At 37.0% G+C, this 27,967-nt stretch overlaps 1 protein-coding gene across 2 annotated transcripts in view; it reads left to right on the forward strand.

Moving 5' to 3' along the window:
* Positions 1 to 1,883: 1,883 nt before the first annotated feature.
* Positions 1,884 to 27,967, forward strand: part of mid2 (midline 2) — a 155,072-nt gene continuing 128,988 nt past the window's right edge. For both annotated transcript variants that reach the window (XM_065266467.2, XM_065266468.2), the window contains exon 1: positions 1,884 to 2,109. The gene's annotated coding sequence lies outside the window, so the exon portion shown is untranslated. The remainder of the gene's footprint in view (positions 2,110 to 27,967) is intronic.

The following is a 27,967-nucleotide window of genomic DNA, read 5'->3' on the forward strand; positions in this document are numbered from 1 at the left end:
ATTACATTAAAACACAACGCCGGACTGACTTCAAGCTCTACAAAGGGGTTGACGTCATCAATTAAAGTCGGCCTGACATCAAGCTGTAACTTGGGATTGACGTCAAAACTCAATGTTGGCCGGACGTCCAGATGTAATGTCAGATTGATGGCAAAAACCAACATTGGCCTGATTTCAAGCCATAACATTGAGTTGACATCAAAAACTAATGTCAGGTGACATCCAGATGTAACGTCCGGTTAATGTCAAAATCCATCGTATTAAAGTAAAGCTGCAACATCGGATTGAAATTAAAAACCAACCATAGACTGACATCAAGATGTAACGTCGGGTTGACGTCAAAAAACAATGTTGTATTAAAGTTAAGCTGCTGCATCAGATTGACATTAAAAACTAACCTCAAAGTGACGTCCAGATGTAACATCGGGTCAACGTTAAAAACGAATGTTGTATTAAAGTAAAACTGCAACATCAGATGGACCAACGTCCGACTGACTTCCAGATGTAACGTCGGGTTGATGTCAAAAAACAATGTCGTATTGAAGTAAAGCTGCAACATTGGATTGACTTTAAACAACAACGTCAAAATGACGTCCAGATGTAACGTTGGGTTGACACCAAAAACCACCGTCGTGTTGATTTAAAAAACTAACTTCGGACTGATGTCCAAATGTAACATCGGGTTGACCTTAAAATCCAATGCCGTATTGAAGTAAAGCTGCAACATCAGATTGACATCAAAAACCAACATCCGACTGACGTCCAGATGTAAGTGGGGTTGACGTCAAAAAATAATAGCCTATTGAAGTAAAGCTGTAGCTGTAGACGTTACGTCCAGATGTAACGTGAGGTAAACATCAAAAACCAACCTGATGTCAACCTGACGTCCAGATGTAACATCAGGTTGACATCAAAAACCAACGTCAGACTGACATCCAGATGTAACGTTGGGTTGACGTCAAAAAAGAATGTTGTAATAAAGTAAAGCTGCATCATTGGATTGACCTCAAAAACCAACCACAGGGTCACTTCCAGATGTAACGTCAGATTGACATCAAAAACCAACGTCAGAGTGACATCCAGATGTAACGTCAGGTTGACATCAAAAACCAACGTCAGACTGACGTCCAGATGTAGTGTCAGGTTGACATCAAAAACCAACATCGGACTGAAGTCAGGCTGTAACATCGGGTTGACCTCAAAACCAAAGTCACCCTGACGTCAAGCTGTTACAGTCAAGATGACTCACAGTACCCAGATAAGTAGCGTACCTGAAGAGATGTATTTGTGATAACAACCATCTGGATGTACATAACACAGGCATTGCCACATTAATAAATTGAACATGGAACGAAATATTACATTTGTTATCGGGTAATAACAAACTTTAGAATTTTGCCATTAACCAATCAGAATCAAGCAGCAAGCACAGTGTAATAATATCTGATAGAAAACAATGCATTCATAATTATCAAATAATAAACCTGCATTTTAAGAAGCCTACTTGATGGCCAATAATCCATAAACAATTTAAGAATATTACTAAAATCACCAGCTTGTATTTGACCGTGGTGAATAGTCTAAATAAATGTCAAGGTGAAATGTGTATAATACTCTACTGTAGGCTGTGTTTGGTCTTAATATTTGTTTACATAAGACTGTCCATATGGAATGTCATAGTTTGTTAAATTTGTTTCTATTGTCCAATACATCATTGTGGTAATTGCATATAAGAAAAAGAAATGCAAACACAAAGACTCGTAACAGATCCCAGCTGCTGGTGAGGAAGGGATGAGAGAGAGAGGGGGAGAGAAAGAGAGCGCGCGCGCTACAGTTTTCCCGTGGGCTGGTCACGTGTCCGTGGGGAGTAGTTGTGTGTGTGGAGTAGGAGGAGTAGCGTCAGCAGTGTCGTGTAGACCTGGGATCTGTCAACACAGAGATGTGACGATATGTGCGTGTGTCTGTCACGAGTAAAAACAGCGCGAGGATCTCTACATCCATAAAGTTCATAGGCGCGCATCACACGCGCAACAATAACAATCAGTGCAATATTCTGCTGTTTACTGCTGCTGCCATATCCAATCCAACAGACTGTCACTAGAACACAAGGTAAGCTCTCAGATTTGATTCTGTTTTATAAGTTTCAGTAGTTAACTACAAAACCCCGGTTGTTTTTATAGTTGCCTGAGGCGCAAATTAACAATAACTCGATTCCGACGTTATTCAGAGTCAAGCATTACATTCACATTGATATTAAGTTATGTTACCATTGCCTCACTGTACATTTCTCGTGTTTGCACTAACTTAGTGTCGCGTGTTTACGTTTATGAAAATACATAAATCTTCTGTGATCATGGCAACTGTGTGCAGCATGCACAATGCAAAAGTGTTTAATAAATAGTGTGCAACATTGTAAGACGATCCATGTGACGTGATAAAAGCTTTTGCAACATACAAATGCAGAAGATACATAATAACACATAATAAATATGATATAACTAGCATATAATAATATAGCAACCTGAACCAGATTCCTATTTCTTCTTTCCAGTGTTTTTGCCTGTCCATTTCTGATTAACTGCAGTTTCCAAACTGGACCTTGCTAATTCATGCACGGCCTCAGTGGAGTGTGTGTTTGTTATAGTATCGTAAATACAATTGACATATACGTTTCCATAGCAGAAAGGTGTGTTTGCCCTTCTCAAAGTGAAAGCATTCTGCACACCTCCATGTCTTTTTTAATTCAGTTCAATTCATATGGTATTTGTAACCTGTCTGTTTCTTCCTGTGTATATTTGGGTAAAGAATATAAGTAACCTTGCATTGTTCTGCACTGCAGTGTTATCAAGGTGCTATTTTCATTGCAACAAATCTGCCATCCCTATAGGAACACTGAGCTTATTGTAAATCAACAGGAGATCCACACCTGTGTCACCAGCTGTGCTGTCAGCGCTGATATGACACTGATGTGGATGAATGCTTTTCATAATGGTTTACAGTGCTGCTTTTCAATTGCAATTTTTTACAGGTTTGTATTGAAAGATTGAAGTTTTGGCTTTGTGCTAATTATAAGACCGGCACAGGTGATGCGTTTGTTAGTGAGACAGTGGCTTGTTTTACAAGAGCAGGTATCTTTCAACATCTGTATATTCACTATTGAAGACATTGTTTAAGGATGCCCACAAGTGCAGTCAAACTGAGTTCCTTCAATGTTGTTTCAGCCTTGCCTGTGTTTATGCTGAGTAGTCCCAACTTCCTGTGTGAATTTTAGGATTTCGGATATTCAATTTAGACATTCCTGGTGTAATTTTAGACATGCAAAAATTCACTTTTTCCATTTGTTGCCATAAAAAGACCTTGCTATGTAACTGTTATGTTTCATCTTAAAGGGATATAGTTCACTGAAAAAAACTGTCAAAGTATAAAGGTAAGTATACTGTATAAAGGAAATTATATTTTATATAAAAATAATACAATGGAAGTGAATGGTGCCCCAGAATTGTTTAGTTATTTACCTTAAAGTTTCGTCATTCGTGTTCAGCAGAACAAATTAAAAATAATGACAGAATTTTCATTTTTCTGTGCACTATCCCTTAGGCTTATATTTGCACGCATTGTGCATTGTGTTATAGAAAAATCAACTCTGAAGTTGTTCTCCAGGCGTCTTCACTGCAATTTTTACCTTTGGTGATCTTGCTGGACCAAGGGGAAGTAAGTTTTTCGATATTATGAAGCACAGAAGGTAATTTTCCATGGCTGACCTGCTGTGCCAAATGTATTTCTTGAGGCTATGTGCTATTCTTATCTCAGGCAAGAAAGGTTGCAGAAGAACTGGAGGCTGTTTCTACTGAAAACATTGCGATATGTCATAGATACTATTTTATGATAGCAGGAATCCTGATGAAGGTTGGAAGGGAGGTCTACTAATGTTGTTAGCTTCTCATCAGGGGTCTAATATTCAATTAGAGGTTCTTGTGTTCGTGCCAGCAGTTATGTTAATGCAGCATTGAGGTTTTCTTTTATCTGCATTGGTATTTGGTTTTATATTCTTAGCTCATTCCGGGTTGGATTGTGGATGAATAGAAATTATTGTGTGTGAGCTTGATGCTCATATTGTGGGTTTTGGTTATACTTAGCATGCCGACTTAAACTCTTTCTGTTTTTATCCAGTATATTCAGCTCTCACTGAATGATGACTCAATGAAACCGCCTGTATGGCAGGCCATCGCATAACGCAACATTGCTTTCAAATAATGCAGCACTGTTGAAATGGCTCGAGCGGTGACTAATTTTGTTATAAGACAGGGTGAAGTTTACGAGTGGCCCTGGCCAGGCTTCACAACAAGTTTTGTGAAGCCTGTAATGACACACAAACGTGACTTGTTTTACGGATTAATTCAAATGAAATTGACATCTCATAAAGTAGTTACGTTTATGTGGGATCGGGATGGCTGTAAATTTTTTTACCCATTATAATAGACCATTTGGAAACATTAAGACCTAAATGTATTGCAGCTGGTTCCGGAATTGTAAATTCTTCTTGGATCTGCTTGGATAAGTCTTTAATCTGCAGATAATTCCCACATTTTTACATCACATTTGCACATTTGAGAGACTTAAAGCGACTAACAGATCGATTTATTATAATGCATTTGAGCTGTACATTTGATCAGTATTGTGTTTCCTGTGAGTCATACACACAATCAAGCTAATGCAACACACTGCCAGTTGAGCAACAGGTACAGTATTTTTATTATCCTTAATGACTGAGAACCAGGGGCGTCATGCACCAATTTTTTTTAAGGGGGCACAGTGTCAACAGCTCCTGTACAGCATACACAGACATCAAATGAAATATTATAGAGCTTTCAGTCTTTCCATGGCACTAACATTTCTAACAATCTGAAAACCCCTGCTTTCATGCAAAAACCTCCAAAATAAAAGTGATGACTAACTTTAATATCAAAAACTATTCAATCGGAATAATGACACATTTGCATTATATTAACATCTGAAACGGCATGTTTTATTTATTTAAGTCTTAATGGCTTGTTTAATTGTGTCAATAATGCATTGACAACTGCATTATCATATAAAATTAATGTAATTTTAAATCCATAAAGTATATAAACAACGAAAATTACATAAGCTATAGCCACGTGATTGATTTTAATGTTCAATAATGATTTAAAAAATATGTTTAGATAAAATTATTAGATGAAAGGATTTTTGCATTAAATTTTACCTCATATTTGAGCATGTGAGATTCCGCGCGTGAACTCTGGCGAACTTTGGCGTTGTGCCAAGAAGATGAATCTCTACTAATATAACGTTGAGATGGTCACATTTAAAACCATACATTTTCTACACAGAGGAGGTTAACTGCACATTACTGGGGTTTGGAAATGTTGTAAGCGTTTCTAACACATTTTAATTCCTCAGATAGCCAAATGCAGCAGCAAGCCAGCAACAGGAGAGAGCTCGTGAGCGCGCCCAGACGCTGATGACGTCTGCGACTGTGCTGAGTGCAGCACCAGCTGCCGCCAGAATAAAAGTAATGTAACATGTAACTATCAAAACGGCGAAAATCTCCGAAAAGTGACAAGAATGCAGCACAGAATGTATAATAGTGTGCATATTAAATAGATTAAAAGTCAAATAACAGATTAATGGACGCTTATTTGATTTTGAGGTTGGATGCAACATCCATTGGCTCAAAAAAACCAAGGGGGCATGTGCCCCCTTAGTTTGAATGGGCATGACGCCTCTGCTGAGAACTGTTTATAAATGTGGATGGACATGCACAAAACTTTTATTACAATGTGCATTTTATGTAATTTAATTTTATTTAATCCAACCAATCAATGCAAAGATGTCTCTATATACAGCAGGTGCCAGTCACATAATTAGAATATCATCAAAAAGTTGATTTATTTCACTAATTCCATTCAAAAAGTGAAAGGTGTATATTGTATTCATTCATTACACACAGACTGATATATTTTAAATGTTTATTTCTTTTAATTATGATGATTATAACTGCCAACTAAGGAAAATCCCAAATTCAGTATCTCAGAAAATAAGAATATTACCTAAAACCAATACAAAGAAAGGATTTTTAGAAATCTTGGCCAACTGAAAAGTATGAACTTGAAAAGTATGAGCATGTACAGCACTCAATACTTAGTTGGGGCTCCTTTTGCCTGAATTACTGCAATAATGCGGCGTGGCATGGAGTCGATCAGTCTGCGGCCTTGCTCAGGTGTTATGAGAGCCCAGGTTGCTCTGATAGTGGCCTTCAGCACTTCTGCATTGTTGGGTCTGGCATATCGCATCTTCCTCTTCACAATACCCCATAGATTTTCTATGGGGTTAAGGTCAGGCAAGTTTGCTGGTCAATTAAGAACAGAGATACCATGGTCCTTAAACCAGGTACTGGTAGCTTTGGCAATGTGTTCAGGTGCCAAGTCCTGTTGGAAAAAGAAATCTGCATCTCCATAAAGTTGGTCAGCAGCAGGAAGCATGAAGTGCTCTAAAACGTCCCGGTATACGGCTGCATTGACCTCGAACTTAGAAAACACAGTGGACCAACACCAGAAGATGACATGTGGACCATCACTGACTGTGGAAACTTTACACTGGACCTCAAGCAACGTGGATTGTGTGCCTCTTCTCTCTTCCTCCAGACTTTGGGAACTTGATTTGCAAAATTTACTTTCATCACAGAATGTAACTTTGGACCACTAAGCAGCAGTCCAGAAGCTAGACACTTCTGACGCTGTTTGTTGTTCATGAGTGGCTTGACACAAGGAATGCGACAGCTGAAACTCATGTCTTGCATATGTCTGTGCGTAGTGGTTCTTGAAGCACTGACTCCAGCTGCAGTCCACTCTTTGTGAATCTCCCCCACATTTTTGAATGAGTTTTGTTTCACAATCCTCTCCAGGGTGCAGTAATTGCTTGTAAACTTTTTTCTACCACATCTTTTCCTTCCCTTTGCCTCTCTATTAATGTGCTTGGACACAGAGCTCTGTGAACAGCCAGCCTCTTTTTTGTGCAAGGTGTCAATGGTCGTCTTTTGGACAACTGTCAAGTCAGTACTCTTCCCCATGATTGTGTAGCCTACAGAACTAGACAAAGAGACCATTTAAAGGCCTTTTCAAGGTGTTTTGAGTTAAACAGCTGATTAGAGTGTGGCACCAGGTGTCTTCAAGATTGAACCTTTTTACAATATTCAAAATTTCTGAGATACTGAATTTGGGATTTTCCTTAGTTCTCAGTTATAATCATCAAAATGAAAAGAAATAAACATTTGAAGTATATCAGTCTGTGTGTAATGAATGAATATAATATACAAGTTTCACTTTTTGAATGGAATTAGTGAAATAAAGCAACTTTTTGACGATATTCTAATTATATGACCAGCACCTGTATAACCGCCCCCTCACCTCTGTCCCAGTACAGTTTTTTGCAGCCCCATCCTCACTCTCAGCTTGTATATCTATCCCAGTTCAGGAGGGGCAGTACTCTGGGTTGGGCTAGTATTCCGAGCTCAGAGCCCTCCCCTCGGACAGCACACCAAATATGCTTTATTTCATATTTGATTACATATTGATGCGAGCTCGTAAAAAGAAGATTGCAATTTTGCCACATAATAATACTGGTATCTCATAAAAGTGTCACCCTTTATTTCCTTTCTTTATGAACCGCAGGACTTCACCATAATTTTAAACAACCATGAATTGTTTAATTTTCAGTGTAATGATAGTTTATCTCATTTGTAAGAGATATGTGATGCAGTTTAAGCTGTTTTTCAGCACACTTTAAGTGCATCTTAAATTGTCATTTTTGTCTCCTACTGAAATAATTAACATTGCTCTAAGCTCATTAGCTACAATGCACATTAGTGTCACTTAGATGAATGTTTAGACATTCCCCCATCTCTTGGCATCACAACATGTCAGTCTGCCTTACCCCACATTACAAAGGCTCTGTATAAATCCTTATGGGAATTCTGTGGGAACAAATTCACAGGAGAAGGTCATGGGACGACCTCAACGAATTCTTCCAAGGACCCGTCGTCTCTTGATTCTGAGTTTATTTGTTGCGTCAGCCATTGGCTATCCTGAGCTGTCCCGTGATTCCTTGCTCAACTGCCATATGCGCTTTCAAAAGGCTTTAATTTGTTTGCGAGTTAAACAATCTCTTTATAAGTCCTGTCATTCAGTCCATGATAAACACGCCACTCCCCCACATCAAACAAACACAGTGTTTGTCCTGGCTTCTTTCTTGAATATGCAATGATTATTTTTGAGTGTATGATACTGTAGAAAGTTTGGTCTCAGTTTCAATTAGGTACTGTACAAGAAATGTAAATCTGTATGTGAAACTGTAAACAATACACAATGCTATTTTTCTTGTCGTTTTGTTTGCTGGAAGCTCAGAATGGCAGCAGGTCTGGGATGTCTGAATTCTGGAGGGCACCATATGCTTGTGTAATGACCAAAAATTTTAAAAAAGTATGTGTTAGAAAGTACATGACCACTTAAAAGTCCTTGGCTAGCCTGTTTGTAATGTAGAGATGTCACAGATGTCTGGAGTGGATGATTGTGTGACCAGCCTGAAGTTATTGCACGCTTTTTTTTTTCAGATTGCCACCTATCTGAGAGCTTATTTGAAGTAAATGGGTCCACTTTGACATTGAAATAATTGTAAAAACTGTCCCAGTTCACCTTATTTCACCCTATTCCTTGCTTTTATATCTATATATATATATACATACCGTGCGGGTGGACGCAAAATTCGTCATCAGAATAGTATACGCGCACTAAAAATAAACTATGCTTTGCAAGGCTGTGCGTACGTCTAGGTTCGTGTACACGTATGAAAACTAGTTAAGACTATACTCCAGGCTTAACTTAAAGCATCTCAGTTATTGTCATACAATCACCTAAAGGATTATTAGGAACACCTGTTCAATTTCTCATTAATGCAATTATCTAATCAACCAATCACATGGCAGTTGCTTCAATGCATTTAGGGGTGTGGTCTTGGTCAAGACAATCTCCTGAACTCCATACTGATTGTCAGAATAGGAAAGTAAGGTGATTTAAGCAATTTGAGCGTGGCATGGTTGTTGGTGCAAGACGGGCCAGTCTGAGTATTGGAAGACTGGAAACATGTTGCCTGGTCTGATGAGTCTCGATTTCTGTTGAGACATTCAGATGGTAAAGTCAGAATTTGGCGTAAACAGAATGAGAACATGGATCCATCATGCCTTGTTACCACTGTGCAGGCTGGTGGTGGTGGTGTAATGGTGTGGGGGATGTTTTCTTGGCACACTTTAGTAGGGCTGGGCGATTAATCGAAATCGAACCGCAATCGCGATGTGCAACGTTGCGATTAGCAAATCGCGAAAGGATGCGATATGATGCGATTTGAGAAATATGCAGAGAGGCTTTGTGACAGTCTAACCAATTGAGCGAGCGCAAGTATGGCTGTGCTTTCTCCGTGAGAGGCACGTCAATCAAAACAGCGCTTCTCCTAAACTGACGAGGGGTTTCAATTTAAAGCATGCGCGCAGCCTGTGTCTCTCAATGCTTATTAAATACTCCCGCCGGTTTCCGCATTGCAAGACTTTGCGCGCGCGTCTTCCACAACAGACAAGGTGTTTAACTTGTTAAATACTCTATGCTTATTAAATACTCCCGCCTGTCTCCGCAAGTCCGCATCGCAAGACTTTTCGTGCGCGTCTTCCACAACAGACAAGGTGTTTAAACTTGACGCACATGCACAGCCTGTGTCTCTATGCTTATTAAATACTCACGCCTGTCTCCGCAAGTCCGCATCGCAAGACTTTACGACACGCCCGCGTCTCCCAAAACGGATGATGCGTTAAAACTTTAAACACACCCGCCCAACAATGCTTACAAGCCCGACTCCTTATTTAAAACAAACTAAAATATAATTTAACTGGGTTGCTAATGTCACTTGAATGAAATGACATGACATTGAACACATTTGGATTTTATATTCATTTTAAAAATCCCAAATGTAGCTATTTAATATTTTGATAGTTATGAAGTTGAGTATTACAGTTCTTTGTTTACAAAAAACAAGCATGCATTCAAATCTTTCCAGTAAAACTCAGTCACCCATTTCAATATTTAACTTGTTGTTAAAGTTGCAGCTATAATGAACCCACTTATTTAAATACTGTTAAAGTGTTAGTCCAACCCAAAGACCATTTTACATTTCATACAATAAGAAGTGTTAATTATATTCTTAATTTCTTTGTTTTTGTTTCCTTATTTTCACAAAAAAAACAAAACAAAAACATAAGAATACAGTTAAATCACCAGACCCATAAGCAGTATCAGTAAGATCTAACCATCTAAAGAGGCAGATGCACATTGCATCTACTACAAAATTTAATCGCAAATCGAATCGCAATCGCAATTCCTGGCAGAAAAGGCGCAATTAGATATTTTCCCTAAATCGCACACTTTAGGCTCCTTAGTGCCAATTGGGCATCATTTAAATGCCACGGCCTACCTGAGCATTGTTTCTGACCATGTCCATCCCTTTATGACCACCATTTAATGCTCCATGTCACAAAGCTTGAATCATTTCAAATTGGTTTCTTGAACATGACAATGAGTTCACTGTACTGAAATGGCCCCCACAGTCACCAGATCTCAACCCAATAGAGCATCTTTGGGATGTGGTGGAACGGGAGCTTCGTGCCCTGGATGTGCATCCCACAAATCTCCATCAACTGCAAGATGGTATCCTATCAATATGGGCCAACATTTCTAAAGAATGCTTTCAGCACCTTGTTGAATCAATGCCATGTAGAATTAAGGCAGTTCTGAAGTCGAAAGGGGCTCAAACACAGTATTATTATGGTGTTCCTTATAATACTTTAGGTGAGTGTATTTTACATATTGTCACCTTTGATTTAAAGAGTAAATCTTACTAATGAATGTTATAGATCTAACACATTCAGTTCATTTGCCTCTTTCTGATGATGAATAATTTTGCATTGCATTCTGTTTAGTACTGCAGCGCTTCTGCCATTCTTGCTGTTGACTGTTGTTTGTCCAAATGTTAATTGGATAGATGGAGGGCAGAGCACTTTGTCACAAATGTATTTCTTTATACTTCATGGCACCATTTTCATTTTGGTAATTTGCATTCACAAGCAAACATCCATAAGCTAATTGCTGCACTCAGTTCTGAGCCGCACCACAAACTCGCAAGGTTGAAAAGTGCTTATTCAGAAAAACCTAATTGCTTTGATGCAGCACCACAAATTTCCTGCTGTTAATTTGCGACCCTCTTCTTCCACCCATTCCCCGTCTCAAACACGAACAGGAAATGAACTGTGTGTCGGACTCTGTTTGTGAGAATTGGGAAAGGTTAAAGAGCATGCAAATGCAGATAATTAGCCAATGGCAAGCCAGCGATTAAATCTCACAAAGTCATTAACTTTCACTTCCTTACACTTCCATCACCGGTCTGTTCTCCATCACTGATCTTATTAAGCGATTTGCTCAAAGTCACACTTACGCACAGCAACATGAATGAACTTGCAACAGTGAAAGTCATTGTTATTTGTGACTCTTGAAGTGTAAACGCTTCTGGAGTGTCTGTGTATTAGCCCTGTAGTTTTGTCATGTCTGTTTTCATACTCGTCCCGCTTGGCCTGTAGGCCACAGCATGTTCATCACTGCACTGTTATGCTCCCATGTAGGCGGCTCTCACTGTGCCTTAAGTAGTGCATAAAGAGTCACATTGTTGCCACCCGCTCAGGCTGCTAAATTCCAGAGCTTAGGAGAGGAAATCTATCCACAGTAGTAACAAAAAGATAGCAGCATGCCTCTGAAGAAATCAGCCAGGGATCCTGGGAAAATTTGTTCTCGTCTTATCATTTTAAATGGAACATGAAGCTGGGTAACCTGGCATTAATCTATAACATTCCATTCTTGTATATGAAAAATGTTCACATATTATGATGGATGTCCAGTGCTTTACATTTCCATTGAGACTCTTTCAGTAACAGATTCAAGGTTTTTTCCATATAATGTTAAAAGAGGATTAATTTGACTTAATTTCAACTGAAATATTTTAGTAAACCAGAAAGTAATGTTTACAAACACAGGATTTTATGTAAATAACTCATTCTGAAATGCAAGAATTTTGCAAATCAATATAAATATGTGTCAAAGTAATTTTTTAAACAAGTTGTTTCATTCTGAGTGGAATGTTTTATTCTGAGAACCGTTTAAAGGAAAACACCACAGTTTTTAAATTTTTTACTATGTTCTTACCTTAGCTTAGACAAATTAATACATACCTATCTTTATGTAATGTGTGCACTTTATCTTTGTACAGCGCGATGTGAAGGTGTTAGCTTTTAGCCTAGCCCTATTCATTCCTTAGGATCCAAACAGGGATGGATTTAGAAGCCACTAAACACTTCCATGTTTTCCCTATTTAAAGACTGTTGCATGGGTAGTTACACAAGTAAATATGATGGCACAAAATAAAAAAGTGGATAAAAATGAGAACTATATTGTATGGCGGAAGAGCACCTAATTTGCAGCACTTCCACCTCAGAGCGCAGTAACATCATCACCCCTGACTATTTCCCCTCTCACTTAAAGTTTTGTCAATATTACTACGCCCGAGGTCGAAGTGCTGTAAATTAAGTGCTCTTCCGCTCTTCAACTACTTTTCTTCGGGGGGCAGATTTTAAAATTGTAAATATGATGCGGGCCAAATGTTTACCCCTATTTTTACCTTTTATATATTTCTATATATATTTTATATATATTTTATATGTTATAGGTCATATATAAAAAAACACTTCTATCCAGTATTCAGTATTTTCCTTTTAATTACTGAAACTCATAATTTTTATATTTTAACTCTCTCACCGCCAGCGTTTTTAAAAAAAGTTGCCAGCCAGCGCCATCGTTTTTCATGATTTTTACAAAAGTTTAATGTCTTCCAGAAAATGTTCTTCTTTAAATGTATAAACATACAATACACCAAATGAAAGAACAGACCCTCTGCTTTCAAACAAAAAAAACCCGTTTCATCCTACCTTCAGTGGTTCTTTTGTAATCAGCTTTTGAATATGGGTAGGTTTCTGCAAAAACACCACATTTTGAGCAAAAAGCAGAGATAATTCAATTTTTGTGACGGACTTTTCATAGAGATCCCATTCAGAGCGATCTTTATAACAGACACGGACATGCAGCAGCTTGCCATAGGGCAATACTTCCGGGTTTAAAAAGTTGCGGAAGGGCGCCACCCGTTGGATAATAGCGGTATTGCGGAAATACGGAAAAACTCGTCATTGGCGGGGAAGCGTTTTCTCTTGATTGACGAGATATCTCGTCAATGGCGGGGAAAGAGTTAATATTTAATATTTTAATATTTTATATTTTTATATTTTACAAGAAAAGCAATCCCGCACACTATCTGCTTGCTGAAAAAATTAATAATTGTTGCGTTGCAACGTTTCAATCGATTAATCTTCTTCAAGTAGTTGCCTGCTTTTTTAATATTTTAAAAACAATTGTACGAAAAAATACAAGTGTAAAAGATCAACACATGAAGAGCTCTTAAACTTCTTTTGTTTATAACTGCTTAACCTTCATAAATTGTTACATTTTAAGTATTAACGACATATAGTCAGTCTTCTAAATCAAAAGCTTAAAAACATCCAAAACCATATTAATTAAAAAATACTTTGTTTACATTTCCAAGATTCAGTTTTTTCAATTGTCTAGAAATTCTTGTTTTGCTTGTCCATCACAATTTTTATGACAAAAAATGCACTTCATATTTTTTATATTTAAAAAATATATAGGCTAAACCGCCTTTCCATTGTAAACTACATCTGGACACGACTGTCGGGAGTTCGCCCCCTAGTGGCAGTAATCAAAATTCAGTTTAATAGTAAATCTGTGTCATGACTCTCTTTTTTCAGCCATCATTTGTCATGTACAGTGTAAAGGTAAAAGTAACCACGCTGATTTTAAATCAGACAAAGATGACCGGCGGGTTGGATAAAGATGATTGGAGGGCCGCACTTGGCCCACGGGATGCCAGTTGACTAGCCCTGGTGAAGGATTATAAAATAGAATTGGGGTTGGGCTTAGGGTAAGTACACCCTTAGTCCAGGTCCAACAATAAGCAGTTAAATCACAATTCATTTTTCTTCCACTAGTTGTGTAAAAAATACACTTCACCTTTAAATATGCTACTGATTTTAGATTAGCTTATACAGTTTGCAGTTTTATTGAATACCTTACCACCCAATCATTACACAGAACCAAAAAAGCACAAATTATTTTTACAAATGTGACTTTTCTGAATGTTACCATATTCCGCTCCACTAATGTAGGAGGTAAAGTTAAGAATATTATGAATGCTGCACAACTCTTTGATGAAAACATTTATTGAAAACGTTTCTTCACATAAATGCTTGTGTGAACCTTATACACTACAGTGGTTTGTTTTAACCCTCCACTCATCTCAGTTCAGTTTGTCCTCCCACATATTCACTGTGGCAGAGCGTCTTTGAAAATCCCACAACCTACAATTAACCAGCAGAGGCACACAGAGACTCTCTCTTCCAATTCATAAGTGTATTGTTCTTGAATGAGCACCCTGAGATCTGCTCTCCATCAGTGAGACTTTGTTTCGCTAGAAAAGAGCATCAAGGCCATTTTGTCACATCCTCTTCCTGTAATGTATTCAGCAACTGTAATGACAGCTTTGCTTTCTCTCTCCGGGTCATCAGCCACAGCTGGTGGGCACAGCCTGTGCCATCTAACAGACACCATTGCTTTAGTTTTTCATCTGTTATAACCTTGTGTTTCAGTGGGTTTATAATGGTGCTATGCCTCATCTGCTTTTTCAGTACTCTTTTTGGCATTTACTAAACATTTTCCTTATTTTTTATTTTAGCCCTGTGTTATAGGATATATTTTGTAAGAAACTTAGAATATATGCTTGCTAGTACAGGGGCACTAATAGCAACCCAAAGATTAAACATAGCTTTATATTAGCAGTAAGAAGTATATGAATCATAATAATAGTTACTTTACCTATTTAATGTATTAACAATAAGAGGTTCAATATATTAACCTCTTTCATGTATTCAGACGCTCCATGCCAACGTCACCTTGTTTAAGAATAGATGCCAGACATGTAAAATAACACAAGGGAGCCGTGAAGAATGCTTTGCCAGGAGGCAGACGGAGAGACTGAATGTGTATGACTGGTGGAGGTAAAGAGATAGCACAATGACAGGTGGCTGGCCCTCGGTTGAACCATACAGTTCAGTGGCAGGTCTGTGTAACCCCACCCCCTGCCCAAACAATCATCAGAGCTCAATTTTCACGTCCAACACCGCTGGCCAAGCCTGTACCTGAGCCAGAGTCAATCTCACGGGACCCCTGACACGGGGGCTATCGAATTTCTACTGCGATATGGAGTAGTACTTGAGGCACTTAAGTGTGGATGGTTGCCTAGGAATAGATGTGATGATAACCAAAGTGGCAGTTTGTATTCGGTAATCTTTATTTAGGACCGTTCCTCACATCTTTATATTATTATAATTATATGCTATCACTTTTATCAAGTCTATCCAGAATAGTGGAATGGGTGGCAAATGTGTTTGTATTCGATTTTTGTGCGTTATGTACTTTAAATTTATGTTATAGCTAGGCATTGCTATTTTAGACTGATTAACTTGACAAGGCATATTCTGTCAAAATACACATCAACCCGATAATACAAATCTCTTTAATAAGATTGGGACATGGTGGGTTATAATTCATCATGACGGGAGAAATGTATCCGCTCTATCCTCCATGACATGTCTCATTTTTTTCAGGGTATTAAAACTGTAGCTGCTGTGTCGTTTTTCTGCCACTAGTGTCACCAAACAGAAATACAGAAGTAATTTGTGACCCTGCCTGTGTAAACCCAGATAAAGCAATTTTTTTTGCTTTCCTTTTTCTACATAAAATAAAATATAATCTTGATATCTTTAATATTTACTGGGTAAGGTCATGCCTGAGTGACAACATAAAAAAGACCTTGAAGCAGTGTGTTATTTAACAAATACATTTTTTTTTACTTTAGTAACTGTAGCTAACTTGTTTACTTGCATTATTTTTACTACAATAAATATGAGAATGAATACTGAATTCTTACTAAATATGAATATGTATGCAATGCAATATACTGTATGTCACATCAACATTAAAACAGACGTGTGACTGTTATTTAGTCCATGCAAATAATAGGAAACCATACAATGAGTTAATAATTATACAGTACATTGCATCCATCCAAATGATCCTATTATTGATGTTGATTATTGCTGTTGTAAAAATATACTCTATTAAATCTATTTAATTTCAAATAGCTGCTGTATAGTTAAGAAAGTGGATATGCATTTTAAAGCTACTTAATGGCACTAGATGGCAGTATGTATGCACACTCCACCTACAATATTATACTAAATGCAGTGTTCTCACTGAAAAATGCACAAAATAGCATAAACAAGGTATATTTCAGGGGTTTTGTATTTTAGAGATCTATTCTCTGACTGTAGACATACACAATTAAATTAGGAATAACAATTATGTACTGCAGAGCATGTTTATTATGCACATGTATTGTGTACGCGTACACAGCATTCATTAAGTATACTTTATTATATTAAGATACTAATAGGTGTAAAATAATATTAAGTAAATGTCACAAAATTACTTTTCCCACTAAAATGCAGCAAACACTTCACTACACTGGCTGTCTTTTGGTTTAAGGTTTTCCCATTCTCTTGTAGTGTTATCTGTATAATTTATTATGTTTCACCAATGGGAATAATTCACTGATGATGCGCAATATTTATTGACGGGGCACATGATATATTAGGCTCTAGTGTAACTATTAAAGGGATAGTTCGGCCAAAAATGATATTAAACCCATGATTTACTCACCCCCAAGCTGTCCGAGTTGCATATGTCCATCGTTTTTCAGACAAACGCATTTCCGGATATTTTAGAAAATGTTTTAGATCTTTCAGTTGATTAAATGTAATGTTATGGGGTCCACCCATAGTCCACGACCTTCAAGTCCAAAAAAAGTGCGTCCATCCTTCACAAATTAAATCCAAACGGCTCCAGGATGATAAACAAAGGTCTTCTGAGGGTAATCCATGCGGTGTTGATGTAGAAAATCCATATTTAAAACTTTATTAACGAAAATAAATACCTTCCGGTAGCGCCGCCATCTTAGTCGCTTCCGCATTCAGGATAAGAGCTTACGCAGCCTACGGAGGCTACACTGCTGCTGCTCTGTGCCCCCGCCCTCCGAATTTGTCATACGTCACTAAGAAAAGTGCGTACACTACGCTAATACTCTCTCCTGAATGCGGACGCGACTAAGATGGCGGCGCTACCGGAAGGTATTTATTTTCATTAATAAAGTTTTAAATATGGATATTTCTACAACAACACTGCGTGGATTACCCTCAGAAGACCTTTGTTTTCATCCTGGAGCCGTTTGGATTTAATTTGTGAAGGATGGATGCACTTTTCTTGGACTTGAAGGTCGTGGACTATGGGTAGACCCCGTAACATTACATTTAATCAACTGAAAGATCTAAAACATTTTATAAAATATCCGAAAATGTGTTTGTCTGAAAAATTATGGACATATGCAACTCGGACAGCTTGGGGGTGAGTAAATCATGGGTTTCATATCATTTTTGGCCTAACCATCCCTTTAAGATATTAACTCTTTCCCCGCCATTGACGAGATATCTCGTCAATTAAGAGAAAACGCTTCCCCGCCAATGACGAGATTTTCCGTCTTTCCGCAATACCGCTATTATCCCTTCCGCAACTTTTTAAAACCGGAAGTATTGCTCTATGGCAAGCTGCTGCATGTCCGTGTCTGTTTTAAAGATCGCTCTGAATGGGATCTCTATGAAAAGTCTGTCATAAATATGGAATTATCTCTGCTTTTTGCTCAAAATATGGTGTTTTTGCAAAAACCTACCCATATTCAAAAGCTGATTGCAAAAGAACCACTAAAGGTAGGATGAAACGGTTTTTTTTTGTTTGAAAGCAGAGGGTCTGTTCTTTCATTTGGTATATTGTATGTTTATATATTAAAAGAAAAACATTTTCTGGAAGGCATTAAACTTTGGTGAAAATCATGAAAAACGCTGGCGGTGGCTGGCAACTTTTTTTTAAAACGCTGGCGGTGAAAGAGTTAAGATTTACTAAGAATATTAATAATAATTTAACTGAATATATTTCATTTAAACAAAGGTCAAGTAAAACTTATAGTTGAAGATAAGGAAAAGCCCTACCGCACTAGGAGGATAGACATATGGAAGATGTTTTCATGCCTCGTAACTCAATATCTCGCTCAGTTTATTACAGGATTTTATTAGTGGGGTTTTTTAACGTACATTCATTTGCAAGGTAATACAGGAATATTGTTATTCACTTACGGACAGAGTAAGAACATAATGCAGTTTTGTATCTTTCTGGCAGCATTTGATTTTGGTGGAGAAAGTAGTTTTTCATCCCTTTTCTCAGAGACAAACTGCCTCAAGAAACAAGCTTTCTACATGTTACAGTTAATCTTTATTGAAGGGACTACTGTACACAGGAAAGATCTTCTCTAAGTGATCCAATTAATAAGATCAAGAGAAACTGCTCTCTCAGGTGTATTTCATTCTGCTTGACCACTAGTTTGTGTCTGTATGATATATGACCGGCTGTACATGCTGATTTTAAAAGGGTTTTTTTTCTTGATGTTGCTTGTGGTTTTGACGGCCTTCATTTGACTGAAATTTGATAGTTGTGTATAAAACTATCTTCAGGAATTGTATTGTACTGTCAGGTTTTATGCCTTAGCGTAATTTTTTGCTAGTTTTTACACACCAAGCAGCTTCTGCCTTTTGATGACATTAAGGGGACGTTTCACAAGACTTTATTAAAGAGTAACTAAACCCTAAACCAACTTTTTTTAGTTAATGATCTGTAAGAATGATGCTTTATTAGTGCTGTTCATTGATTTTAGTAAGTTTTTTGACATTTGGATATAAAGTGTTTCAATACTACAATATATGGTGTAAAAACGTCTGAGTGCTGCCCTCTTCAGGTTGAACGGTGGCTACTGCAGTTGAATTTTCCTATTGGATGTTGGGTCCAAGAAATGACTCGTGACGTAAGCAGGTTCAAGATCACCACGCCCTTGTTACGATCTCACCACACACTTGGTATGAGCTTTGTTCGTCCCCTCTATCTCCGTTGGGATCTGCCCACTTTTCTTGCATTTTTCAAATATTGCAGTGGGTGGAGTCAGGCTCTGACCAGGGGTTTAGTTACACTTTAAGATATCAAAGAAATCTTTGCTGTCCCCAGAGTACATATGTGAAGTTGAAGCTCAAAGTACCATATAGATAATTTATTAAAGTATGTTAAAATTGCCACTTTGTAGATGTGAGCAAAAATGTGCCGTTTTTGTTTGTGTGTTCTTTTAAATGCAAATGAGCTGATCTCTGCAATAAAAAGCAGTGCTGTGGTTGGATAGTGCAGATTAAGGGGTGGTCTTATCCCCTTCTGACATCACAAGGGGCCAAATTTCAATGAGCTATTTTTTCACATGCTTGCAGAGAATGGTTTACCAAAACTAAGTTACTCTGTTGATTTTTTTCACATTTTCTAGGTTGATAGAGGCACAAGGGACCCAATTATAGCACTTAAACATAAAAAAAGTCAGATTTTCATGATATGTCCCCTTTAAGACATAAGTAATTTATTTTCAAAAAGCTGGATATAAAATTACCATGTGGCCAATGTATCCTCGGCCAGCAAAGTGGCCTTTTAGTAAAGTGTTAGTGCGACACGGTTAAAATGTTTGACGGTGCTTTGCTTTTTTTCTTTGATACTGCTGAAGATGAATTATGAATGCAAGTGCAATATGAGGTGGTTAAAATGATCCAGTTTAAAATCTTATATTGGTTGATAAAGTGATAAAGGTACCATGTAATTTAAATGTAGGAATGTGACAGAGTTGAAGAATAATTAAAGACATTTCTGCTATATTGTTTAAATACGCAATATGAACATAAAAGTTGAGAAATAGAGACTGCTTTGTGAATGAGGTAAAACAATGGTTATTTAGTCTCTTCAGCAATAATGTGATATCAGGAGCAAATGATCCAGAACATTGTATTGTTCTCTTATGTGCTCCACTGCAAATAGTGAGATTCAGACTTTTAGGATTGCATTCTCCAAAGCAATTGGATTTACTGCTCTCAATTTTCCCTGACCTTTATCTTCTCGTGAAGCAATAACACTGGTGTATATGGAAAAAGAGGTGTTTTAGTTTTATTGAGTGTGGCTCATGGTGGCACTGGAAAAGGGGGGTGGGGTTTTGAAATGACTACAGTCTTACACTGAGACCCCTTTCATTCTGTTCAGACTGTTCACAAGCTCCGACAATGATGTTCTCTGTGACTCAAAATCATTTAGCGGGGTGGGAAAACACCCTGTTGTCTTGGGGCATGCACTGACTTCATAGTACACAAAGAGAATATTATTTTGCATTCTTTTGAAGGGCACCAGAAATGGAGCGGAGCTGCCCCTGATGTTAGATGCTCAGTGGCAGCTTTTGTTTTGTGAGCCGCATCCCGTCGGGAATCTCACATCTCCACTTTCAGCTGCATTGTGTGGTTCCCCTGTGAGATGGGCCGCAGGTACAGAAACTTATGGAAATATCTCTGAACCAGCGGTATGTGGATATTTGAGCAGGTGATCTGTGTTTGATCATAGGGAAACCACATAACACACAACAGCCATAGAGCCAAAGCGTTCATACAAATCTATTTATGTGTTTGTGTGCAGGGAGAGTACTGATATACTGCTTTGACAGGCAATGTTAAGTATACGTTTACCAAAACTGTAGCCTGCATCTTTTGTGGCAATGGGAAGAGACCAGAACAAGCACTTTCAAAGGGTTACTGTCATGTGGTGAACATCTACTGTGAACAGAGATAGAGTGACTTTTCGCTCTCTTAAAACAACACATTTTGTGTCTGGTTAAGGACAACACATTAACTCTTTCCCTGCCATTGAAGAGTTAACTCGTCAGTAAAGAGAAAAACCTTCCCTGCCAATGACGAGATTTTCAGACAATACATATTTCCGCTATTTTCCACCAGGTTGTGCTCTTTCCCAACTTTTAAAACCCTGAAGCAACCCCTTAAGGGGAAACAGTAAGAATTCCATGTAAATATTGATCATCGCTCTGAATCTGATCTCTTTTTAAAAGTACTTTTTGCTCAATTTTTTTATTTTTGAAGAAATCTACCTATATTTGAGAGGTGATAAAAGAGAACAAATGAGGGTAGTTTTTTGTTTGTAAGCAGAGGGTCTGTTTTTCATTTGATATATTGTATGTTTATATATTTAAAGAAGAACATTTTCTGGAAGGCATTAAACTTTTGTGAAAATCATAAGAAATGCTGGCTGGCAACTTTTTTAAACGCTGGCAGGGAAAGAATTAAATGTGTTGTCCTTGGACACATTTCTGTGTTATTATTGGGAAAACACATTTATTTAAACACACAATGACACAAAATGTGTTAAAATGACAAATTATACCACAAAACAATGTGTAAATTAACACATCCTTTCTTAAAGTGTGCTAGTGTCACAATACTCTTCCGTTAAGCAGATTTACTGTCTACCAGGGCCGTTGTCATTAATCCAGAAAATTTTATTAATTTTCATGTCTGTATGTATTATGTAATCGTAGGTTGTTACGTTAACACAGGTTTTTTAAAGTTTTGTAAAAAATAAATATTTCATCCTATAATTACAGACTTTATTGTGTCGAGTACGCTGTTGTAGGTAATAAATCATTAAAAAAGCATATTAAAGAAATTTGGATTAGATAAAAAAAAACATGAAGTTATACTCTCCTATATTGTTTTTTATTTTTTTATTTATAAAGGTCCATTTAGAAAATTGCAAGTAGTAAAGTGTTAAAATTATATTAAAGTCCTCTCTATGTTTTCTTAAATCGTATTAAAAGAAACTAATATGATTTTAATGCTTTATTCAATAAATTACCAGCCAATGTGATATGACTTCAAAGTATACTGCAGGTAAAATTCTTATGCTGGTTATTAAGTATACAGTACCCATCAATAGCAAGACTTTCTGTAGCTTACAGGTGTTAGCTAAAAAATAGGACACAGTTTAAAAATAGGTGTTCCTCAATTCCAGCCTTTTTATAAGAAAAATTACATTGCAGTTTAAAATCTTTTGATCCTCTTTTGCTGCTACCCCGGTTTTATGTGCATTTTGAAGTATAAGAAGCGAGTGATAGAAAGTTGATGGAAGTTTTTACGCTTGAGGTGGTTTTTGACTTAAATGCAAATAAGGCGGATGGAAGCACATTTGCCAAATAAATTTTGACATTGCAAACATTAAACCCACGTGACTGAATGTCTGATGTTGTCTTTACGATATATGGTGCTGGACGTCATCGTAAAACCCTTGTTTTTAGTGTCTGCATGCAATCTCTTCTTCTGTGCACAGAATTTAGTTTGGCAATTACAAGCTACACTGCTAGTAAATTTATAACTTGCCCAATTGTAACTAAATGCAGTCCTGTCTCCATTTTCTAAGCATGCCCTGTTTTATTTACTGTTGGTTACTACTTTAGGTTATCAGTACCACTGTCATTCACTTGACCTACTTGATTGGAACGCACTTAATTCAAAATAGTTTGTTGTTCTTTTTTATAATTTTGAAAATGTGCTTTATTTTGGATGGAAACCTTACTAATGAGAAAGAACAGCAGCAGTTTTGTTACCAGTCAGAAGTGCTGTTTTTTTTAACACAAAGAGGCTTAAGTTCAGATTTAAGAGGTGGGAAACCCTTAAAAGTATATTTGTCCACCTTTATTAAATAAACGGCCAAGGCAGTGACACCTCTTTCCTAATGCAACACCAAGCAAAGTGCTGTTCAAGGGTAATAAAGATTCACTGACATTAATGATTGGAATCATATTCAGTAACAAAGGATTGCTCTATGGCAGTTTTAAGTTGATTCTAGTTTGTGTGTAACATTGCTGTTTGTGCATAAACAACATTAGCAAAGTTCAATGGAGTTATTTGCTTTAACAAAAATCACTTCTAAAAAAATACAGCGAATGGCTTGATTGCCTACGACTGATCCTCTTCATGATGTAGTGATATTACTATTCCCAAAATGTACCCAGCCCCCGGGAACACCCACCAAATGGGATTTTTTTCAAAACAGCCAATCACTATACACTGGGACAGCAAACCAATCAGAGCATTGAGTATTTCTGAGGGAGGGGCTTCATAGACCCAGAAACTAAACAGCCTGTTTTTATGAGGATGGAAACAGTGATGCAGAATTAATGTAAAGAAAACTCCCGATTTACCACCTATTTAAGTGTGTCTGCATGTGGTGTGTGTGTGTGTGTGTGTGTGTGTGCATATTCAGGGCAGGCAGGCAATAAATAACTAATAAGAATGAAGCTATGTTAGTAGTGGCTATGTGTACAGGAATAATGTGATTATTATGCATTGCTCTAATAGATTTCAGTGATTGACTTATGTTTTCAAATCTTTATTTGTCCATCCATATGCTATATGAGAAGCAAAGTATATACTGTGCATGCCTTCAAAATGTAATAAATATCACAGTGTTTCAAAATATATCTTACTGTGATTATGCTTACGCCAATGAAAAGCACTAAAATACTCCGGATGTTTTATTTACATAGTTAAAGTTTAATCGCAGTATTGACCTACTATGTAAACATAGACAGTGAATAGCCCTAATGAAGAGGTCTATAGTTTATTTGTATTAATCAATCAGTTAACATACACATCAAAGGCATCTGTGACCCCTCAGGGTACACTGTGATCATGAAATATTCACTTGGTGAATAATTTATCTCTTGCTGTCAATGTTTGTGTTAACAGGAAACCTCCAGGACACAAAGCATTAATGGAGGGTTCGAGCACTTCATATGCTGTATGTTAGTGGATCACAACACTCATAAATACAGTTTATGTCCCTTGTTCAGACTTTTTGAGGTCTGTTTATGGAGACAGGGACAAAACTTTCATCTTTTTAACATTTCAAAAAGTGCAGAGCTGATTTTGTATCCTTAATGTTCTCAGCAAATAATAAACACATTAATAATGCACTTTGCATTAGCATGTTGCAATGAGGCATTGCTTTTATCTGCAGAAGATATATAGCTATAAATAGAGAAAAAGTTAAAAATGTTTGGAAACTAAAAGAAAATATAGAGCCATTGTTAGGCATAAACCATCCAGCTATTAATGCTAAGGTCACCTCTCTTTAACACTATATATATATATATATATATATATATATATATATATATATATATATATATATATATATATCTGCAAAAATTATTGCAAGTGATTTCTGTTCTAGAAAACTATTTAGTATTTATTCATAATTAAATAAGTCTGCTTAAGTCTATAAATAAGTCTATGTTTAGTGTGCATTAGAAACCCTCTTGAGCATGTTAGTAGATGACTTAAAAGCAGTTTATGTTCAGTTTACATAGAGGGAAAAGTTGTGTAATGCATTATGAGTCGTTTTGAAGCTTTTGCCCAAAATGGCCCAAGGTTTTCAGAAGGCAAAGTGTTTTCTCCAGGGTGCAACCTTGAAGAGCACAGTTTGCAATTAAAAGTGCATCAGACCAGCACAGATGATCTCTGAACCTTATTAAGGTGTTATCCTCTAAGGTTTAATGCTGTCATAGTCCAGCATCACATGTACAATTAGCCAGTACTTCACACACAATTACCTCAGTCTTGACACTTCACCCTTAATAGAAAGATAGATGCCTGAAAAGTTTAACAAGCGTGTCTGAAGTGTTGTCAGCCTACAGTATAATGACCTGCCTTTGTTCTTATGGCCTTAAAGGTTGTTTTCAAAGTTTCAAAGCCATGTTGAAGTTAGTTTCTTCGAGTTTTCTGAACTTGAAAAGAATAAACCTTGAGGATGGACACTCACGCTTGTAGTAAGATCAGTATCAGTAAGATCACATGGTTTCTTTTTCCATAAAATCTTAACAGAATAAGGCATAAACAGAATAGAATTGTTTTTATTGTTTCTTTCTACCAAGTTATGCAGTAAATATATAAAAATTGTTCAATTTGATTGCCCAGCAGCAGCTACACTCTCAGAAAAAAAAGGTGCATGAAGGTATAAAAGTTGTCACTGGGGTGGCACCTTTTCAAAAAGTACACTTTTGTACCTAAAAGGTATACACTAAGACCTAAGAGGTACATACTAGTACCTGAAAGGTTTTTAAAAGGTACTGTCCCAGTGACAAAAAGTTCAACAACTTTTGTAAATTTTTTCTGAGAGTGTACTTGACCTTAATTTGAAGCAAAAGCCCCTAAACGCCACTTCCATCAAAATGAGATAATGATTTTACCCAAAGGCATTAAGCACAAATTATACGTTCATCAAATACTTAAAGGAATATTCAATTTTCTTAAAAGAAAAATCCAGATAATTTACTCACCACCATGTCATCCAAAATGTTGATGTCTTTCTTTGTTCAGTCGAGAAGAAATTATGTTTTTTGAGGAAAACATTGCAGGATTTTTCTCATTTTAATGGACTTTAATAGACACCAACACTTAACACTTAACTCAACACTTAACAGTTTTTTTCAACAGAGTTTCAAAGGACTCTTAACGATCCCAAACGAGGCATAAGGGTCTTATCTAGCAAAACGATTGTCATTTTTGACAAGAAAAATAACAAATATGCACTTTTAAACCACAACTTTTCTTGTCTAGATCAGGTCGTGATGCGCCAGCGTGACCCCACGCAATACGTCATGACGTCAAGAGGTCACAGAGGACGAACGCGAAACTCCGCCCCAGTGTTTACAAGTGTGTTAAAAGGGGACCGTTCCTATGTTGTTGTATGTCAACTGATACTAATTAATGTCTTTGTGTCAGTTTATTGTTTACAATGGTCCGCAAATGTGCGTTTTATATATGTAACACGTAACCTCCCTACGTCACTACGCATTTACGTTAGGTCGCGCTAGACCGGATCTAGACGAGAAGTTGTGGTTTAAAAGTGTATATTTGTTATTTTTCTTGTCAAAAATGACAATCGTTTTGCTAGATAAGACCCTTATGCCTCGTTTGGGATCGTTTATAGTCCTTTGAAACTCTGTTGAAAAAAACTGTTAAGTGTTGAGTTAATATTATATGTTGGTGTCTATTAAAGTCCATTAAAATGAGAAAAATCCTGCAATGTTTTCCTCAAAAAACATAATTTCTTCTCGACTGAACAAAGAAAGACATCAACATTTTGGATGACATGGTGGTGAGTAAATTATCTTGATTTTTCTTTTAAGAAAATTGAATATTCCTTTAAATCCGCTTAATCCCAGCTTTAGACCATTCAGAAATACCACTTTGTTGGCGGAATCCATTAAAGAGCACCTATTTCTTTGCTAAAAAACTTTATTTTGTGTATTTTTTATAACACAATGTGTTTGTGTGGTTTATGGTTAAAAACACATTATTTTCCACATACCGTATATTTTTGTAGCTCCAGATTTCACTCTCTTCATGAAACACACTGATTTGAAAGGCTCTGTGTCCCTGATTGGCCAGTTAATCTGTACGTTGTGATTGGCCTGAGTACCTCTGATGTCAGCTGGAAATGTGACGCTCCTTACCATGTTTAAAAGATTCGGTCACAATGCAATGCTAACAGGAGTTAACTTACAAGCTGTGAGTCCAAGTGGGAGGAGTTATGAAAATGTCGGTCTTGTCTACATCACCATCCCAGGAAGTAAACTGTTGCCTACAAATCCGTGTGTTTATTGTAGTCCAGGAAAAGAGATTTACAACTCGTGTCATTGTTTACTTTGGGGTTTGTACATTTTGCAAATTGTTAACATGTACTAATACACACCAAAGGAAATCAGACAATAGGTGCTCTTTAAGAAAACATATTAGAAACACTTAGAGGGTTTTGCATCATTGAGCTCTTCATTTCTTTACATACTGAGACGACCTTAAGTCATATAAACGAATGGAAAATTCGACAGCCCAAAGTATAAATAATTTTTCCCTAAAGTAAATCTGAGTCCTCCAGCTTTACATAAAAAGAAAAAAAACATTTTCACTATTAGTGTCAAATTTTGGAAGCAATTGTAATGTTTGAAAGGACGAATATTAAGTAAGTTGTTTGACTTTGTAAAGCACTTTGTAGTAAAATGGCGTTTTTATTTGAAATGGGTCTCTTGACTATAAAGTCATAAACATGAAAATGAGCTTTATGCCCAGCGCGAGCCATGAGTAATATTGAAGGCAGCATTTCATTTATTCGCCACAGGTATATGTTGACACGTAATTTCGTTCCTCCATGTCTGATAAATACAAGAAGGCCTGCAGGAAGTTTGACGAGAGACAAACATTGTTCACAGTAAAATCAAAGTGGGCAGTTTAATCGGATAGAGGGTGTGTTTTCGTCGTGTGCCTTCACATCGCCTATACGCAAACCAGTGTCAGCAACATTCAAAATTCATTACTTTACAAACTCCATTTATCTCAGAGTTACTTGCTGACCCGTGTGCTGCATTTGAGGATTGTTTCGGTGTTGGGATTAACTTATTTGCAACAAATTCTTGTAATTCTGCACTAAAATTTGATTAAAACAAGGTATATTTCAGGACAACATGATTAAGGTGCATATTATGTATAATTTAACCACAACCAAAAGGTACACTGACAAAATAAAGCTGTCACTAGGATGGTACCCCTAATATGTACCATTAAGGTATAGATTTG

Source organism: Paramisgurnus dabryanus, chromosome 16 (genome assembly GCF_030506205.2).
Source record: "Paramisgurnus dabryanus chromosome 16, PD_genome_1.1, whole genome shotgun sequence".
Classification (NCBI taxonomy): Eukaryota; Metazoa; Chordata; class Actinopteri; order Cypriniformes; family Cobitidae; genus Paramisgurnus; species Paramisgurnus dabryanus.